Here is a 6,942-nt window from a genome sequence, read left to right on the forward strand (position 1 = left end):
TCCAAAGACGTACCCTATGGGTGAATTGGGTAAACAAAATTGGCTGTATTTTATGAGTACATGTATAAATGCGAGAGTGTATGGCTGTTTCCCAGTACTAAGTAGCAGCTGGAAGGACATCTGCGTAAAACATATGCAGGAATAGTTGGCGGTTCATTCCGCTAAGGTGAAGGAAAATGACTGAATGGATAATCTAATTGATATTAGTACTTATTCATTAGTTATCTTACTATTCATTCATTTTCTTGTCGGCTTAGTCCCTTTATTAATCCGACGTCACCACAGCAGAATGAACCACACAGCAGGGTGAGACACATCTCTAGTGTTTATTTTACTTTATTCACTTCTAACAATACTGGTCAGAATGTCTTATTAGTACAATTAAACAAAAAATGTAACATTCAAATTGGTACTCACTTCTACTAGTAGCTAATCACTAAGTATTGTAATCTAATCAATAAAAGCTACAGTTGAAATATCAAAGTCAAAAGCTAAATTTTTATTTGTTATTAGTCACAATTAGTCAGTAGAATTTAATGAACAAATAATAGTAAGGCTGCGCAATATATCGATTCCGCATCGATATCGCTATGTGTGCATTCGCAATAGCCACATCGCAAGATATACAATGTTGAGTCTGAATTATGGTTGACCAGGAGCTACAGATTTGTATTTAATTACTGTATTTATACAGAATTTATCTGATTTATGCAAAAAATAATTCTTACTAGTCTAAATATCTACATTTCAAAGCAAAAGCAAGATTAAAATAAATAAAATTGAAATAAGAACTTGAAAAGGAAACAAAAGTTGAACACAAAACAATAATTATTAGCTCAAGTAAAAATTGTAGATATTTGGACTAGAAACGAGACAAAGAAATGGATTTTTTTGCACTGTGATTGTTCAGTTTCAGTACTTGAATACTAGACTCCATAGAAAACCATCAAATAGTGCTCTTGAAGTTATCTTATGACAATATCCCATATCAATATCCCATATCACAGAAAAATCAAATATTGCTATGTCAGATTTTTCCAATATCATGCAGTCCTAATTAATAGGTCGTACCTAATAAATAAGAATTGATATCTTAAATATCGTGTAGTATCTAAATCATGAGCACTAGTACTTTAGTAAATACTATAATCTAAAAGAAAACTAGTAACATGAAAAAAGACGCTAGTAAATTTTCTACTGCAGTGGTTCTCAAACTTTGTTCACCAAGTACCACCTCGGAAGAAAATTGTCTCTTTAAGTACCACCGAAATGACTGATATTGAAATACAGTAGCGTAGTAGGTCTAACTAAGCAGTTAAAGCTCTGCACAGTTAAAAAACGTGGCAGATTCATTCTTATTATTATTGTCCGCCACTTTAACCATTTTAAACAGTTTGAACATTAACACTGTACGGTGCTTACAGGAAAAAAATAAATAAAACGTCAACGTTTAAATTCAAATGTGCTTTTAAAAGTTAATCAAAACTGGCACTGTTCTTAAAGTTAAAAGAAAACTGCTGTATTTAAATGTAAAGTATTATCATGATGTAGCCTATTCATCAAAACCCGGAAATGTTCCTTGGGCTTCATAAATAAAGGCTATGCCATCATATTCATATATAAACTCTTTTAGATCAATTTTGAAATATATGTATGTGCATATGTATAATGCATGTATAGATGACTTATTTGCATGTCTTTAAAATCTAAACATAAACTTGTATTTTAGATATATGAATTGGATTTACATATTTAAATTAGAAATGAAATCTGCTTACTGTGCGTTAGAGTAGGCTATGTGTGTCAGAAAAGCAAGCGATTAAACTATACCTGTCAACATTGGGATATAAAAATACGGGATACGCCCCCAACAACTGTTACAAATATGGGAGGAAATTAGCTACATTAACATTAGAAAGCTGAAAATAAAGTAAAAGGTTTGGCCTATTAAAATTAATTTACTGATCACATCGGTGTTAGCGTAAGCGTTTAAGGGTTAAAGTGTGTTCATCATTTTTTTTTTTAATTATTCAGAGATTCCTCCGCATACCACTAGAAGGAAGCCTGCGTACCACAGTTTGAGAACCACTGTTCTACGGTAAATGTTCAAATGGAATGTCACAGAACTGATCAACTTTTAAATGAGCAAATGCAGCGAATGACTCACAATAGCAGGACATGAACTTAATCCCCAGACCTGTTCTGAGAGTCACTTCAGCATTTTATGTGAGGAAAAATGAATAGTGAATTTCTCAGTTAAGAAAGGCCAGTAATGGAAAGGCTATAGTGGATTTAATCCACTTATGGGTATTTCGTTCTTGCGCACCTGATGCTTGTTGCAATTAATTTAGCAATGAAAGCACAGGGAAAGCAAGGAGAGGCATCCTTTTTAAGCTGAAGAGACTGATACTCACAGCTAAGGAACAATCATTATGGAGAAGCAATATAGTATTTCTGTTCCCGAGGGTTACTTTAGTAGGGTTACTTTAGTAACCAAAGCATTCCCTCTGGGGAACTTCAATGCTATAGTGGATTTAATCCACTTACAGGAAAGGTCTGGAAAACACCATAATGATTGCACCTTACCTCCGCCTCCGATGAGAGGTTAGCCAGGCAAGCATGAGCGCACATGCATCATAGAGAGGCGCGGTCTTCCAACGTGTTCCCTAGCCCTTACTTATCCCACTTCAATAGAAGATTTACGGATTTAGATATATATTTTTCGGGAGCCGTCTAGATAATTTCTAGGAATTTAAATATGACAGTACGTTGGGAAAGCATGCAGTCCCGATAGGGAGGACGCTGCGGAGGCCACCTGCTACCCAAGTGGGGAGAAATGGTGGCAAAAGAGTATATGGACTATCCCTGAGAAGAGGGAGTACGCATATAATAAGATGGTTAGCGGAGAGGGAAGACACGGGGCTGTGAGGGGGGACTGCACCGTGGCTGAACAGGCATATGGGATCGCCTAGTGGGGATCACGCATAGCAGGCACCTATACCCAAAACGCGGGCTGACCAGAGGGCAGACCTACAATGTAATGGGCCAGCGAGTGACTCCTCCGTTGAGTCAGTGCTGGGGGCCTCGGAGGAATCTCTGCAGGGCTCACCTAAGCAGGGAAATTTACTGACAGAGTGAATAAGCACACGTATCTCCATGTTAGGGAGAATGGCGCAACAAGCGTGTTTCAACACCTTAACCGAGTTGTTTCCTCAATCACCAAGGGTTACCTAATACCCTTGAGAAAACCGGCTCCACTCACAGATTGTAAAACCTTGCAAATGTATTAGGTGTCGCCCAGCCCGCAGCTCTACAGATGTCTGTTAGTGAGGCGCCGTGTGCACGGGCCCAAGAGGATGCGAGGTTTATGCCTTCCTACGGTGCTGCCAGCCACCGCGTCATGATGAGCGGAGATGGCAGCCATGTAACCTTGAGTGTGGAGGGCTACAGCCTGCTCTCCAGATTCTCTTGGAGGAAAGAAATCACAACGCTGATTTGAACATTTTGGGGGTCTTCTATGCAAGAGACGCACCATTCAGTGAATTGACTCCACTTCAGGGCGTAGGCGCGCCTCGTGGAGGGGGCTCTAGCCTGAGTGATGGTATTAACCACCGCAGTCGGTAGGTTACCTAAGTCTTCCTCGCGTCTAAGGACCACACGTGGAGGTTCCAAAGATCGGGGCGAGGGTGCCAGATGGTGCACTGTCCTTGAGAGAGTAGGTCCTCTCTCAAAGGGATTTGCCATGGGAGGGCCGTCGCGAGGAAGGGAGAGTTCTGACATCCAGGCCCGGTTGGGCCAGAGGGGCCCAACTAACAAGACCGGCTCCTCATCCTCCCTGGCCTTGCACAGTAACTGTGCAAGCTGTGGGCCAGTGCATCCATGCCAAGAGAGCCCTCGGTCAGGGAAAGAAATAACTGGCAATGAACGTTCTCGGGGGAAGCAAACAGATCGATCTGGGCTTCCCTGAATCGCGCCCATATTAGCTGAACAGACTCTGGGTGGAGTCTCCATTCTCCGGGACATAAAGGCTGCCGTGAGAGCGTGTCGGCTGCACGGTTGAGCTCGCGTGGAATGAGAATAGTGCACAGCGATTGATATACCCCCATGCGGTTGATGTACGCCACCGCTGCCGTCCTGACCAGCACATGCTGCAGCTACAGCACCGGAAAAAGAAACGGTGGAGAGCAAGGAACACTGCCAACAGCTCTAGGCAATTGATCTAGGCGATTCCTTTCCACAGGCCCACAGCTGCATGCCCGCAACACACAGCCCCCCAGCCCGTGCTGGAAGCATCTGTTGAAACAACAACATGACTGGACGTCTGTCCTAGAGGCTCTCCGGCCTGAAGGAACGAGGGGTCATTCCAAGGGCTGAGGGTGCGGCGACACAGTGCAGTAACAGTGACCCGGTGTGTGCCCGCGTGCCATGTGCGTCTGGAAATTCGATCGTGAAGCTAGTGCTGAAGTGGTCTCATATGGAGTCATCCGAGCGGCGTGACAGCGGCTGCGGATGCCATATGCCCCAGGAGCCTCTGAAAGGGTTTCAGTGGGACCACTATTTTGCTGTCGAACTCTCAGACAGTTCAGCATTAGCTGAGCGCGCTCTCCAGAGTGGCACGCTGTCACGGTGACCGAGTCCAGTTCCAGCCCAAGAAAAGATATCCTCTGCATGGGGGGCCAGTTTGCTCTTTTCTCAGCTGACTTAAAGCCCCAACAGGTGGCGGTGCTGGAGCACCTTGTCTCTGTGCATAATCAATTGCTCCCGAGAGTGGGCAAAATTCAGCCAGTCATCGAGATAATTGAGTATGCGGATGCCCGCGAGCCAAAGGGGCGCTCAGGCACCCTCCGCGAGCTTGGCGAAGACCCGCGGAGACCGAGAGAGCCTGAAGGGAAGGACATTGTACTGCCAGGCAAGACCTTGGAACGCTAAATCACAGAACTGACAGTGGCGTGGAAGAATAGAGACATAGACCAATCACGAGGAACGAACGCACCGGAGGATGCGCTTCTGCTTAAGCATTCTGAACGGCAGCATGTGCAGACAGCGGTTAAGAACGCGCAGATCTATGATTGGCCGTGACCCACCGCTCTTTTTGGGCACGATAAAGTACAGGCTGTTAAACCCACTCTCCATCCCGGCTGGAGGGATCGGCTCGATTGCATCCTTCGCCAGGAGGACAGCAATCTCCTCTCGCAAGACAGGGGCGGACAGGGCACTGACCCTGGTGAAATACACATCTGTGAACTTGGGGGGCCATTTTGCGAATTGAATCGCGTAGCCGAGTCTGATTGTGCATATGAGCCACTGCGAAGGGCCTGGGTCGGAACCACCCTTGTGCAACTGGGCCAGCGCATGCACATGGACCCTAGCGTGCAGGGTGGAGGCAGCCTGGCCCGCAGCCGTGTGGGCTCTGGCTCCGGGGAGACCGAAAACCGACACGCTTTGGATGGGAGATGAGGCAGAATCCAGCAGAAAGAGGCACCATCTGGGGAAATCGACCCGTACACCCTGGCTGCTCCACCATCAAGGGTGGTGAGGCAGAGGCGCACACAGATCGGGCCGAGAAAGGTGCCCTCCAAGACTGCGTGAGCCCACTGTGCACTTCTGGGAAAAAAGGGATGTGAGGCTAGAAGGTCTTGCCTTTTTTCCTCCATACACCCATCTAGTCGGTCCGGCTGCGGGGCTGGGGGATAAACCATCTTCAGGTCCGCGGCTGAAGCAGCCCGGCAAAGCACAGTTATCATGTCTGTTTCTAGATCCACCGCCGCGCTCGCTCCCGAGGGGAGGAAGCGAAGGGAGGAAATCCTTCATCAGCCAATGACAGCCCGCCTCCAATGGACATCTGAGCCTCGGTGTCATCAAGTGAGAGTGTGGAGCCATCCGAGGACGGAGTGCTTCTCTCACTCGAAGCTTGGATGGAGTATGTGGAGGAGCGAGAGGTCCGCAAGCCCAAGGGCGACAGATTTACTGCCACTGTAACCCTCAGATCTGCCCGAGTGCCCAGCCGCGGAGCGGGAGACAACTGGGGTGGGTGGCTCTTTTGCAAGAGTGACCCACGATCTTAACTGCGCAACAGACATGCCGCCGCAGTGACGGCATGCACTGCCCGTGAGCACCGCATTAAGAAGCTGGACCCCAGACATGCAACGCACGGTCGGAGTGACGTCCTGAAAAGGACGCGCTGCACGACTGTGTTGCTCTTTTAGGTGAAAGTGCAATATACAAACCGCTCTGGAGGACCGGACCCAAAGAATGCCAGGCAAGGGAGAAAACCCAGCTTGACCGTCTGCCGGCAAGTGTATCACACTCTGGACCGGGAGACCGCTCTCGTTTGCTTGGAATTGCTGATGATCAGCAGGAGGAACCATCAGCTACTCTCTCAGAAGGCTGTGAAGTCTCTGAAGAAAAAAAGATGCCTCTCCCTGTGCTTTTATTGCTAAATTGATTGCAACAAGCATCAGGTGCACAAGCTGACGCTGCCAATTCATTGGCCCGTTTACATACTCTTTCAGACAATTGGCTTTCTGAATGAAATTCCCATGAGTGGATTAAGTCCACTATAGCATTGAAGTTCCCCATTCGAAAGGGAAGTCAAGTTATTATTATTGTTGCTCTTACATCTGGGTTTGACAACAAGGCGGTTGTCAGGTAGCGTAGTGTTTTCTTGTACCCTGATATCATTTGATTTGATGTGTTTGGAAGACGTATTTGTTGGCCCACCTATAGGAGACGCACTCTTTTCCTCTCTATATGCACCAAACACCTTCTTAAACACTCCACATTTCTGGAAAAACATTACGCAATTCTGAGTGCGGTTCTCAAAGGAGAGTGGGCTTGACAATTAGCTGGAGACACTTCACATGTTACCATTTTATGTGATGAAAACGAATAGAAAAATATTTATAAATTTGACAATGCAGCCAAAGAAACTGATACTTTTTG

The sequence above is a fragment of the Danio aesculapii genome, chromosome 13 (genome assembly GCF_903798145.1).
Source record: "Danio aesculapii chromosome 13, fDanAes4.1, whole genome shotgun sequence".
In the NCBI taxonomy this organism is placed as follows: domain Eukaryota; kingdom Metazoa; phylum Chordata; class Actinopteri; order Cypriniformes; family Danionidae; genus Danio; species Danio aesculapii.